General features: G+C 39.1%; 1 long non-coding RNA gene across 1 annotated transcript in view; it reads right to left on the bottom strand.

The window, feature by feature from the left end:
• Nucleotides 1-2094: 2094 nt before the first annotated feature.
• The window catches only part of LOC129047169 (uncharacterized), a 65536-nt gene continuing 54563 nt past the window's right edge, over nucleotides 2095-13067 (bottom strand). Inside the window, exon 3 of the long non-coding RNA XR_008509175.1 lies at nucleotides 2095-2108. This is a non-coding gene — a long non-coding RNA (uncharacterized LOC129047169). The remainder of the gene's footprint in view (nucleotides 2109-13067) is intronic.

The raw sequence follows: 13067 nt of genomic DNA, 5'->3' as shown, positions 1-13067 counted from the left end.
GCACATGTGAATAATTTTATGCATCTGAGCAGTTGTCTTCTGTGAAACTACTGCCTTGTGTCAAGTTAACCACATGTGAACGTGTTTCCAGGGATGAGAAGGTTCCCAGATGATGATCCCGGGGATTTATAGCAATAAGCCTTATTGACCACTGTACAGATAAAGCATTGTTCATGGGATCATTCCATTAGCAACATGCAAAAATTCTGCAACCAGTATTATGAAATTTAAACCCAAATTTTGAAGAAAATGAAGATTTGATTTTTAACAGGGGGTTTTAACATGAAAACGTCTCTTTAAAAATTCACTGCAGCAAGATCAGTAAATATAAATAAAACATGTGAAGAATATTAATCTTAGTAAAATTGAAGAAGCAAGCTGTCAATGGCTGTCAGACACAATATGAACTGACAGTTGCATGGCTTACAGTCTGACATCGGGATCGTTACCTGTCTGTTTCTCTATCAAAATACCTACAGGGAATAAGAGTTTGCAGATTGCAGGCATGGGTGGGAGTGGGTAAAGGGGAAGAGCAGTTCAAATGGAAGCTTAATGACAGCCGTGAAACATACGTATGCAACATATTCATTAGGATTAATCATCAGTCCGAAGGAATGCCTTACATCATTCATTATCATCAGTACTTTAGAGAAATGCTTTCAAACAGCATCTACAGCTTTCCTATCCCACTCCTCCCTCAAATCAAACTCAAACCTGGCACACAACCTTTTTCTGGCTGCCACATATACAAAACCTATAGATGAAGCATTTTTTGTTTCCACATGTAAAGACAATTTACAGGAATGGGTCAGATATTAGCAGCAGATCCTCATGTGGAAGGATGCTGCAGGCTTTTCCACCCTCCTCTCTCAGTCAGGCTTCCCTGGCCAGCCACCCACCCTCCCAGGATAACACAGAAACCCCCTGGGTGCACCTGGAATGACAGGCAGGAGAAATGACTCACAGGCAGCTACCTCTGTGACGGGGTGGTCTGCTCTCCCAGGAGTCCATCCAGGGAACAGCAGTCTTGGTAAAAGCTGATTTTTCATGGAAACTGTAGTGTGGAAGGGTGACTGGGGTCACAGACAGCATGGATCACATTCCTTCTGGGCTCCCAGGGTGGTTAAGGTTTGCATGGCCATTTATGTGATATGGGAAGAACCCCTGGGGAGATTTCTTTTCATGGTAATCTCTTTCTATTATCTAGTTTTTTTATCAAGCTCCTTCATCCACCTGCATCCTTCATCCTCACCTGCAAACCCTGCTGAGGTTTGAGCTGAGTGGTCTAAGATTGGTTGTACAGAATCACCAGAAAGCTGGAAGAAGTGTCAAGCTCAGAGGAGCCAGCAGAGAGGGTGAGTCAGGCTCATGTTCATAGAATCACTGACCCACATTTCTGCACTCATTTGAGGCCAATGGCTGCACAAAGCCACTGATGTGCCAGCATCTCCCATAACAGCAGTTGGCTGGAGGGCCTGGGGTCAGGTTGTCACCCCTGGAGGCTGCCCCAGTGCCACCATGCTGACTTGATGCTATGTTAAAGAAAGCAGCACTGGTGCACGAAATGCTCTGCAAACCCCTAAAGAACAGCGATAAACCAGGATTGGGAGCAAGCTGGGAACCTGTTAGCTTAAGGTGTTAGAAAGTGTTCCAGAGAAAAGTTAGAAAAATTCAGTTTTTTCCCCTTCAGATCTAAAACTTTACCTTCATATGCTCCGAGGAGAGCATGCCAGAGCCCACAGAATTCCTGTCTTCCCACCCAGGCTGGCTGGGCCAAAGGCCAGTGGAGTCACAGGAACCTTGTCTGTGGGATTTTCTTAGGCTCCTGAGTAGCTCTGTCTGCACAAATGCTGACTAAATCAAAATACAGTTGGGTGAACAACACAAAACTTTTTCTATTAAATTTTGCTTAGTATTAAAATATGTATCCATTTCACCCATGCTGAAAGCCATGGCATTCTCTTGTCATAAACATTAATGCAAGAAAACAGTACCAGTATATCTTTATGGAAAATTTTATGCACATACATACTGATGACTTCCATTTTGAAATGTATTTCTTGTGAGGCTTCAGACAAGGATCCTGATGAAGGTTGCATTCATTCACTCTAGGAGCAGAAATAATACCATGTGACAAATCACCATCAAAAATCCAGCTCTGGGAGCAAGTATTTAATATCAGCTAGAGAGTGAAAAACAACTCACAGGTAGAATCTTTGCAACATTTATCAAGAATTTTAATAACAAATGCATAAAAAATAATGCAATCTCCTAGCAGTATCTTGTTAAAACTTGACTGAATCTCAGAATTTCAGCAGAACATTACATTAAAATTTCAACTGCCAAAGAAAAATAAACCACATTGTTAATGATAATTTATGCAGCAAAACTTCATGCTTTTCGACTTGTTCCACGACCTTGACTATTAGAAAAAAGTCCCACTTACAAAGCATATTCCTACAAACTCCTTCTGTTATATCACTGACAATGAAGAGAATGGGCGGAGCAACAGGAAAAATCCTCACTGACCTCATGCAGCTTGTTTGTTTGTTGTTTTGGGGTTTTTTGTGTATGAAATATAAAATTGAAGTCTCACCCACTGGATAATTTCCCTAAAAAATCACTGAAAATTGTAAATGAAGATGCAGCTATTTATTTTCTCTGGTAGGAAAAATATTATTAAGATATTTATATTCATTAAACAATATATAACTATTTAATATTAATACAGTCCAGATAATAAAGTGTTCATTTTCAGACCTTCCTATGATTGGTATATTGTGTAACAAAGGTGATTTCCAAAGGCATACTAGCTCCCACAAACCCAAGAAGTAGCAGAAATTACACAATCCATTATGCAGACAACTCTTCAAACTGTGGATGAAGTGGATTTCAGTGTGAGTTAGCAGACAGGGACTGATCTAACATCATCACCCTGTCCTGAGCAGATGTTAGAGGATATGGACTTCTATTGTTCTGTGTGCAGGTGGCATTCCAGTATAAAAGAAGAATTGCCAATATTCCCACTTTCATGTCATTGCAACATATATACTGAATTCTTAGGATATTAAAAATACATGTGCTTAATTCCTATTTATTTAACAAAATACCTAACCCTATGGGAAAACAAAAGCAAAACTTTCCCAAGGTTGTAGCCACAATTTGTATGGAGTTTTCTTCTGCAATGACAGGCAGTGGCCATAGATTTTCCTGTCTCTCTCCACCTCCTTTTCTGGTGTCCATCATGATGTACACTATAAAAGTCTATCTGTCAGTGCCAGGCATTTGACCTAGGGACTGCCAATAGGTCTTAGCAAAGGTCACTTAGAAAGGCATAGCTAGGAAATGGAAGACTTTTTTTCGTTGTTTTTCTAGTACATCCTTCAAGCAGCTTTAGGTACAAGCCTGTTTTCACTCTCTGTCACACTCTTTGGCTTGTTTTTTTTTTTTTAATTAAAAAGAGAGTTTAAATCTCAAATCCTAGTAAGCCTTAATGACACCTCTTAACTCTTTACCTTCCCCTTGCTTTGATTACTGCACTTGTCCTTTATCATTAAGAGGAGACTGGACATTTAAAAACTCATGTGGAGGAAAAGCCTGCCCATGCTGAAATGATGTGAAGTGCAATGCTTTTCAGTGAAGGGAAGTCCATGGGTAAAGGTCGCTCAAAATATTGCACCTGCCTCCCCTGGCACTGCACCATGTGGGGCAGGGAAGGGCATTTGTGGTGCCCACAGAGTGCCTGTGCAAGTCAGGAGACAGAAGGATGGGCTCTGGCAGGTGTCTCAGTGCTCAGTTCCTGCTCTCCTAAGGGGCATAAGCACCCTGCCCTTAAATCCAGTGTGCAGAGTAAGAGACTAGCAGGAGTGGGCAGGGAACAAGCACCCTTAAGAACACATGATGCTGAATGAAGTATTTAGGCAGATAAAGTGAATTCTCCCTCCTAAGAACCTGATTCACAAGGGAAAGACACCAGGATTTGTTAGCTAGCTTTATAAACTCCCTTGATAACCATGAAGGTGTGCTCTCATTAAGGCAGAAATCATCCTTTTTACCCAGCAAAAATCTGCTTTTGCACAAGGCTCGTTATCCTTGTCCTCGACACACTAGAGCTCAGCCTCTGCTACTGACACAGCCCTGCAGCATCTACTTGGTGCCATGGGCTGCTGCAGGGTGGGATGTACCAGCTTCTCTCCAAAGCTGTAAGAGACACCCCAGTGCTCCTTCCCTTGTCTTACAGGCCTTGCTCGCACAGCTGTGCCCAGCAGGCTGGATGCTCCCCTCCTAAACCAGTTTTTGGACATCCAAATAGAATTAGCCTGCATCAACCTCCCTGACTTGAGCTGAAGTAACAGAAACTTTTTCTTTCAGGGCCAAAATACAGGTTTTGGCATCTAAGGCTTAAAAGTTCTCTGTGAGATGTAAAAAAGCCTTTCTTAGTGTGGCACATTCTAGATGTGTAAGCGAAGTTAAAAATACACCTAGTTCATATTCCTTGCTTTCAAATTAACATATGTCATTCTAATGATTTGTCAATTAAATTAATGCAGAGACAAGCATTGTCTTCAAGATTGTATGAAACAATGGAAATGAATCTTAGATGGATAGGATTGAATAAAAAGTGTTTCTTAGGTGTATGGACATACAGTTTTAAATTCAGGATAGAAGAAGAAGGGTCTAGAATATATCCTTTACAACTGGAGATATTCTATGATATTTCTATGAAAAGGAATGGGAGACTTAGAGACAAGAAAAATTACTGAGACCTTGGTTTAGCCACTGTTATTTACATGAAAGCAGATCTTGACTTGTGTGCAATAAAGACTTAGGAGTTATGACATTCTGAGACTGCTGGAAGTACCAAATATTAACTTTCTCTTACTGTGGTCCTCAAAGGGATAAAGAGGCAGCCCTGGACCCTGCATAGGCAAAGGTTGGAAATGTAAGTCCTTGAGTTCCTAGGAAATGAACCCTAGACATTTTACTCACTAGGGCTGCATGCCATATTCAAGACCATAATCTTTGTGTATGAGCAAGGAAAGTTTGATAAAAACACATGCCCACACATTCTTCTCTGCTTCCTTATTTACACATTTTGTATGTGAACCAATAAACCACACATTTTTCATCCACACTATTCATATTGAGCAGAGTCATGACAGATTACTGCAGACTGGTAAAAGCTTTCTGTGGAAAATTTTAACCCATCTGGAGTGTTGAAGATCACCTGATTGTTTCAAGATATTTTTAGTAAGAATGATAGTTGGTCTTTAAATTAAAAATTAAAAATCTCCATCCTTTGCCAGATGCTTTTACTAACTTGTCAAGAACTTCGCATTTTTCCCTGTTAGTGATAATCGGATGGTTTGAGGCTTAAGTGTTGAGGCTTACTGGAAGACAAAATATGGTTTTTTCTGTGCCTGATAGCCAGTTTACATATACTTCTCCATCTTGATGATAGGTCTATAAACCATATAATTTGGTGAAATAGGAAAAAATAATCTGATTTAGGCTGTAGCAAAGCATGATATCATTGTTTCACTCTGGAGAAAATTAGGGGGTCCATATATGAAATTTTTTATTTTTATATTCTCATTAATTATTGTTGCTTTTACCTGCAAGGAAAGTATCCTGTAAGCAAGGATCTAAACCTAATTAACATTAACCAGTACTCAAGTTAAAAACTATACAAAAATGTACTGTGAAACCCAGATTTGTTGTTTCATTTTTTAAAAAGTCACAACTCAAACCTTTAGTGATCCACAGAAATGGGCCATGCCAATGTGAATTCTTTCATATTGGTTTCCCACTGTTGTTTTAAGTGAGATTTCAGCACCATCAGTGTCTGACCTGAAGTGTCTCACCTGCACCTCACCTGCTGTAGGTAATGGCAAATCAGCAGCAGGATGATGAGGCACTTGTGGTTTTCCTTGGGTAGGTGCCTACCACAAGGATGTACCTTATTTCCAACAGTGAATCCATGATAATAGTGTATGGATAATGCCATCCTGAAAGGATTACACTTTGCAAGATGTGAGGTGTGATTTTCATTTCCTGTTCCCATCTCTACTGACCCCTTTTTTCTCAGCTCCTTTCCGTTCCTCTTTTATGGTTTTCCTTCTTTAGCTCAGTTTTAATCTAAATTTCCCATTAATTCATCTTATCTTTTCAGTATTCTAGGTGTCCTATTCCTGCCTTGCTCAGTAGCCCTGTTCTACCAGGAGTTCATTGAACACTGTTAAGTGCTCCAGAGAAGAGTTGGCAATAAAGACTTGGCAGCAAAAAACTTAGTGCTTCTGTATACAGTGACCTTTAGGCAACTCTAATATGTAGTCAAATATCAGAAATGCTCATTAAACAGTTAAGAAAAACATCTGAGGATACAAAGCTACTAATGTGGGGCCAGAAGGCAGAGTTGGGAGTGCCTCAGGCTTGTGTGCCTTGCTTCCCTTCAATGAACTTTTGCTCCTTATGTCTGCAGTGACTTTCATCTGGAAAACTCAATATACATCCAAGTAAAGTCCATGCCTCTAAGAAGTTGAAAGCATTGCATTTATCTCTGTCACTATCTCTGCTGCATGTGTACAGGAAGGTTTATAACTTGGATATATTATAAGGACATATTCAGAGTCAATAATAAGCAGATCCCTTGGTCAGAGATGTCATGATGCTTCAGAGTACCATGGTTTGTTTCTTCATTATAACCTTGAGATTCAGACTAGATACATAAAAAGGTTCCCTCAAATTCACCTAACCCAATACATATTTACATTGACATAATGCATAATGTGTGATAATTTGCTTTTCAGAGCAAATCTGAGGCCATAACCCAACATCACCAAATATAAACTTTGTTTTGCTTTGATTTTTGTAGAAACATCCAAAGCTTCCAGCACACCCATAACAGGTATTCATAATAAAAGCCAACAGCAACTGTTTGCACTCATCTTTGCTAAGCAAAACTGCAGTCATTATGCAGTTCTCTTTCTGTTTCTTGCATTATTCTTTACAGTGTATTGTCTTCTTGATTCCCTGTTACCAGCTGTACACATTCTTTGAGATTCAAGGCTTCATGCTTAATCCAGAGGGTATGAGTACTAAACCTGTACCATCATGATGTCTGAAGCAAGGATAATTAGAAATTAATCAACTATTTTTAGCCTAACTTTAGCATCAATAATAAAACACAAGAAATTTTTTAAAAATTAAGCTCTCAGGAAACAGGTCTGCTGCAGAAAATTACAAGGCTAAAAAAGCTAAAGGAAGCAATGAAAAATGAAATGCTTTCCCTAGTGTTTTAACTGATGTTTGGAAAAAACATAATCTTTTATAAAATTGCATTTAAGTTCATTATTACATTTCCCAGTTTGTTTTAAAATGCTGTAGGATTTTAAAATGCTGTAGGATTTCTTGTATTTTCTATTATATCTTGCATAATGATACAATGTATCTTACAAGGACAATTAGCAATCTTTGCATATCAAAATGCATATCTGAAGGAATTTTTATCTGATATGCAGGTGTCACACAGATTGTGGAAACAGTAAGAAAATAGGTACATTTTTTATTTCTATAGGAGTAGATATTCTGCTGTCCCATATCTGCAAAGCTAAAAGGATATTTTTTATCTTTTCAAGAATTAAAGAAATGTTGAATAATTCATTTCTAGAAGTATTAACTCTACAAAAAATATGAAAAAAAAATCCCTTATTAGTTTTCCAGTTTGAAGACATTTCAAATCTTTCTCAGATACTAATTTTACAAATGTAATGTCCTTGGGAAATGAAACTCAGTGCCTGCTTCTCTAATCAGACTTGACTCTGTTTACTTAATGTGTTTCTGCCTATTCTGTCATTGAGAAAAATAGATGGAATTCCTGAATAGTAGCAGAATGATAATTATTAGTGGCTATTATAAGAATTTAAATCACTACTGAATTCTTGGATTTATAGTATGTTTAAAAACATTACTGAGGAGTGAGAGATGGGAAAGAGAGACAGTGGGGCATTAAACTATTTTTTCTTCAATTTTAAATGTAAAGTTATTTTAAAAATGAAAAAATGGAGAGGAGAATCTAGTGTTTGCTGCTTTTCCAGCTAATCTACATCTTCATCACTAAGAAGAGACTGAAAAGTTTTACTTTTGCTCTCCTTTTATGATGTATCTCTTCAAAAGACCAAGTCACTTAGGAAATGAAAAATCATTTTTGCTGAACTGGATAACAATTGCTATTTATTTTTCAGGTATTCTGAGCACCTTCTTTGACTTACTCAGCATGCTGGGCTTTGAGATGAGATTAGGGTACTTGCTACTAACCAGGCATGAGACCCCCAACCTGGTCTGAGGTGAGTATACTTTCTTCATTCCAAAGCCCTGGGAGAAGGAACAAAAGAAAAAAAAGAAAAAGAAAAAGAAAAAAAAGACGCCACTCACATAAGGAATTTTAACAGATACAAGGCCACTAATTCTTAAAATAAACTACTGCAATGATCAGTTTGAGCTATTCATTCCTGTGGTGTTTTTCATGCAGATAGAAGTATTTCTCTGCATGTTTTAGGCTTGCCACTTTAGAGAGCAATGTCCCCAAGGCACAGACTGACCCTCAGTGCAGGGGGGAAAGTGCCTGCCTATCCCAGTGAGGGCCTGTTCCCACCTGGTCTGCAGACACCAGAGCACCCTCTGAACCACTACCTCTGCCCACAGCCCTCCTGATGAAACCTAAAAGCTTTAAGCTCAATAGGGGAAATGATGGCAGGATGAAATGAGACAAAGGAAAACAACTGTGCACAAGACAAAACCTAGATAATTTTAATGGCAGAACCAAAAATGTTCATTCATACTCTCTATTGATTACTTTAAATAGTGTGTCAATACATCAGAGCAATATAGAGAAAAAGTGAAAGACTTGGAAGAAAATAGAGGGAAGGGTAGAGAAGGGACAGCGTGGTTCCCAGGAAGCAGTTCTCACATTAGGAAAGGAATAAGTTATGCAACATCATCTCATCTTCACCATCATCATCATCATCTCATCATCACCATAATCATCATCAGTGAATGCTACATTAGAAGATCTGTCAGTAAAAGATACTGAAAGTCTGTAGCTGAAAACAACTCCTGTCTGGCCTGAAAACAGGTGTAGCAAAGACAGCAGTGTGGTGGCAGCTCTGCTCCATCTCCTCATCTTGCTGGGAGATTGAGATTTAGTTTGGGTGGGAATTTCATTCTCTGGACCCAAAGCTTAGTGTCTCTGCTTGAATAACCCTGGGGTGCCACTTCAGCTGGTCCTGGAACCACAAAAAACTGGACTGCAAAAAACAACCCTTTTGATAAAGACCACTGAACATACATTGAATGGCAATACCACAATTTTCAGTGGCTAACAACCTGAATTTGATAAAAGTCAGTAACTTAGAAAGAAAAGGTACCACATCCTGTTACCAATCCTCTGAGCCAGGTCCCCATCTGCTTTTATCTTACTGGCTGCTCTGCAGATAAGTAACTGGTGCCTCTCCATCCCTCCTTTTTCATTTTCTACTTTAGAAACAAGAGGAAACTCCCTGTCAGTACTCACATCCCATGGGAAGCTGTAAATAAGAAGCTCATTTTACTGTTTACACAAAATTATATCATGTAGTTATTGCCCTATTTATTTTCCTTCTGTATCTTCATCAATTTTATATAGTGAAAATATATTGGCAGGGAATAATTCTAGTCTTGACATCTGACTTGTGCAATGTGTCAACAAAGAAAGTATGAATTGTTTTTCTTTTTAAAAGAGGTATTCAAAATGCAACCCACAGGACTCAGGATGCTTTCTGTATTGGAGATGTACAGAAAAGACATATGTGGTTATTGTACTTTACTGTGAGATCAAACATGTATATACAGATGGAAAAAGGTTTAGCAGACAGCAATATGCAATTAGTTATCTGGAAATATTATGAGAATTTTGTTAGATTTTTTTATTATGAGGATTATTATTAGAGAATTTATGAGAATTTTGAAAATTAATATGATTTTTTTTCTGGTTTATCATGATACCAAACTGCACAGTATTGTTATAAATGATCAAGTCGGTAGCCAAATTTTATAAGAAAATTTAACAATGATTTATTAGATCATTGACAAAAATAGAATTTTGAAAAGAAACCCACCACAGCCAAGGCAGCGTCAACCCCGGGTGCCAGCACTGGGTGAACCGAGATCCGACAGACCAAGTGTCAGCGTCTCCCCAGTGGCTCACCCCGACTGCTTCACGCCGCTAGCTTATATACAGTTCATTCTGCCTGAGGCAGGGATGACCGAACGTTTCTTTGTGTCTCTTCACTTGTAGAACTGAGGCCATACATGTGCAGGAATAGACAAAGGTAGGTCCAGGTGTCCAGACAGATGCCTGAGCACCTCGGCAGAGAGTGGCACCGATGCTTGAGTATGGTAGATGCAATCTTCCAGGGTGCAGGTCCCCATGAATATTCCAAGGAAACTAGCAATCATGGCCCAGGAAGGTTTCTTTCATACGTTAACAGACTTGATATTATCTTAACCTTGTCCAGGAACTACTTGAATAAACATAAGACTCTGCTCCCAGCCAGGGTGGTCAAAGACATACCTTAGATCCTACAATATTTTATACATATATAGCATGAATTATCTCTACCATATACTACAGTATTATGATCTTACTTCCCAATATTGCTAAAAGTATAAATAACAATTGCAATAAGTTCTTATTGGAGGGAGTCGCTGTCCATTTTAAAGGCATATATCATTAAAAAGCTGAATTATATATATACCTGCAGATCCTTCCTGCTATATTCTGTAAAACTCTTTTGAAAATGGCCAGTCTTTACTATTGGAGTATACTTTACTGCTAAAGTAGCTCCATCTGAAGCCAAGAACACTGGGGAACAGTTTTTCTAAACCACACTTCAGGTTAGAAGGCTTGTCTCTAAACTGACTAATGAGCTCGGTGTGATGTCTGATGCTGGTGGCAGCAGCAGCATGGTGGGGGCTGCATTTGCTATTCTGAGAGCACTGCCCACAAGAGCTGGGCTAAGGCTGGGATTCCTGCTCTACCTTTCACCCCAAGGAATACAAAATCCTTACAGCTGTAGACTCCAGGTAAGGGGATGAGGAAATTATCTGCAGATTTAACCAGAAGACATCTATCCCATGAGCTCTGTTACTGTGTGTTTGTGTAATGGTTGGCTGTCAGGCTCAGAGGGCTCCTCCTGTGCTGCCCACTTGGAATTATTGAAATGCAGTTACCTCTAGGACAGCCACATGAAAAAGCCAAACTCATGGAATCACTTTGGTTGGAAAGGACCTCTAGGGTGTGTACATGCTGTTGCATATGAGGGAAATTTTTTACATAGACACCAAAGCAATACTCACTACTAATATGCTTCTATGGATTAGTACCACATCTGTGGAAAACAAAATTTTTTTGTTGGTGAGTTTCCACCATTTTTTGTACAGAAAAACAACTTTATTTACTCGTACCAGTTTCTGCCTAATTTTGTGCCTGAAGAATGGTCACTGAGCCCATCACTGCAGCTCACTAGTGTTCCACAGATTTATGAATTCCTTATTGTGAGAGAGGGAGGAGTTATAATCCTTCCTCTCAGAGGAATGAACTGCTGCTAAAATCCCAATGTTGAAATGCTCTGAGATGTCTGACCTGTGTTTTGGAAATGAATGGAGGTTAGGAGTTGCAAAAGAGGAGTGAAATCCCTCAAAGGCTTTTCTACCACAAGACTTTGTCTGGACAATGGCAAAGCAGAGAACTAAAAAGAGATACTCTCACTCTGTGCCTTAGCCATCATTTGTCTTTAACAGTAAAGGGGATGAACTGGATCAAGCAGGTTATAAACCAGTATTACAACCTCAGGCTAAGTTATAGGTCAACACTGCAATCAACTCAAGGCCAGGATTTTACTTGGTGCCTTCCTCATGTGTCTGGAAACTAGAACAGAAGACAAAAATACAAAGTTATGCAGGATTTTTAAATTTTTTGTTAAAATTACTCAACCTGGTTTACCACTTCTAGCTATTATTACTATACTGCTGAATTAAAGAAAGACAATAATCTCAATAGATTTATTGGAAAGGAAACTTCCTACTTAGACACTGACTTAATCAACTGTATTCTGGGTTCAATTTTTATCCTTATCCTAATAAGCCTCACAGTGACTGGAGGCATATGGCATTTTATCAGACCAAGGACAGTAGAAATAAACCTATTTTTACTCCTGAAAGTTGAAGACTTTGGGTCACTTTGTCCATAGACTTGGCTAGAAGAAAAGTAATTATGCCATTTTCATATTATAAGATACATCCAAGCCACGCATCTTTGTAAATGCAGCCTGGAGGATGATGCTTTCTCTTTAAAGGAGGATATTGCAAGAAACAGAAAATGCCACTTGCAAAAGAGACATCTACAGAACTCAAATGCATCTGCATTATGGAAGAAAAATCACTCCCACTTGCTCACTTACTTCTGTTAACTGTGCTAATTGCTGGTCTAGCCCCTAATCTTTCAGACAAGCTTTGTGAATTACAAAAGAAAAGAAAAAAAAGTAGGTTGGGAAAGACCTCTAAGATAAACAGATCCAACCATTAACCCAGCACTGCCGAGTCTATCACTAAGCCATGTCCCCAAGTGCTACTTCTACGCATCTTTTAAACACCTCCAGGCTCCACCACTTCCCTGGGCAGCGTGTTCCAGTGGAATATCCAATCTAAACCTCTCCTGGTGCAACTTGAGGCCATTTTCTCCTTTCAGGTGGTTGTAGAGAGCAATTAACTCTTCCCTGAGCCTCGTTTTCTCCCTCAGCCCCTCCTCATAACAGTTGTGCTCCAGACCCTTCAACCCTAATGCAGCTTTATAGCTAAACCTTTATACTTATATGCAAATGTGATGACAAATTTTCTAATTGTCCTTAGTTCTTGTGAGGTGCTGTGTTCACAGAGACAGTATGACAGCAACAACACAGCTCCTGAATGGAAGGAAGCTGCAGAGCTGCAGAAGGAGATTTTAACCAGCACTGAGCTTTGGAAGCCCTGGT

This window comes from Molothrus ater, chromosome 1 (assembly GCF_012460135.2).
Source record: "Molothrus ater isolate BHLD 08-10-18 breed brown headed cowbird chromosome 1, BPBGC_Mater_1.1, whole genome shotgun sequence".
NCBI lineage: Eukaryota > Metazoa > Chordata > Aves > Passeriformes > Icteridae > Molothrus > Molothrus ater.
Note: the sequence above shows the minus strand (reverse complement) of the source record. Positions and strands in the feature narration are given on the sequence as shown.